Source organism: Olea europaea, chromosome 18, assembly GCF_002742605.1.
Source record: "Olea europaea var. sylvestris chromosome 18, O_europaea_v1, whole genome shotgun sequence".
In the NCBI taxonomy this organism is placed as follows: Eukaryota; Viridiplantae; Streptophyta; class Magnoliopsida; order Lamiales; family Oleaceae; genus Olea; species Olea europaea.
Window position 1 is genome coordinate 31,032,133 of NC_036254.1, and position 979 is coordinate 31,033,111.

The window sequence follows — 979 nt, forward strand, 5'->3', positions numbered from 1 at the left end:
AAAGAAATAGTAAAAGGAAAAATCGAAAATACATTATTCAAATATTAAATTAATAATATACATAATTAACGAAATATTTAACGAATAAATTAAAAAATAATATTTTTTTTACTTAACCAATTAAAATAATTACTTAAAGAAATAGTAAAACGAAAAATCGAATAAATATTATTATTTTTATTCAAATAAAAAATTGAAATAAATAATATACATAAATAACGAAATATTTAAAGAATAAATTAAAAAACAATACTTTTTTTACTTAACGAACTAAGATAATGAATTAAAGAAATTGTAAAAGGAAAAATCGAATAAATATTATTGAAATAAAAAATCGAAATAGAGTAATTAAATATGAAATAAATAAAACACATGATTAACGAAATATTAAAAGAATAAATTAAATTGAATAATATTTTTTTACCTAACCAATTAAGATAATTAATTAAAGAAATAGTGAAACGAGAAATCGAATAAATATTATTATTTTTATTCAAATAAATAATCGAAATAAAATAATAAAATAAAAAATGAATAATATATATAATTAACGAAATATTTAAAAAATAAATTAAATTGAATAATAATTTTTTTACTTAACCAATTAAGATAATTAATTAAAAAAATAGTTAAATGACAAATCGATTTAAATATTATTATTTTTATTCAAATAAATAATCGAAATAAATAATATACATAATTAACGAAATATTTAATGAATAAATTTAAAAAAATAATATTTTTTTTTACTTAAAGAATTAAGATAATGAATTAAAGAAATAGTAAAACGAAAAATCGAATAAATATTATTCAAATAAATAATCGAAATAAATAATATACATAATTAACGAAATATTTAATGAATAAATTTAAAAAAATAATATTTTTTTTACTTAAAGAATTAAGATAATGAATTAAAGAAATAGTAAAACGAAAAATCGAATAAATATTATTATTTTTATTCAAATAAATAATCGAA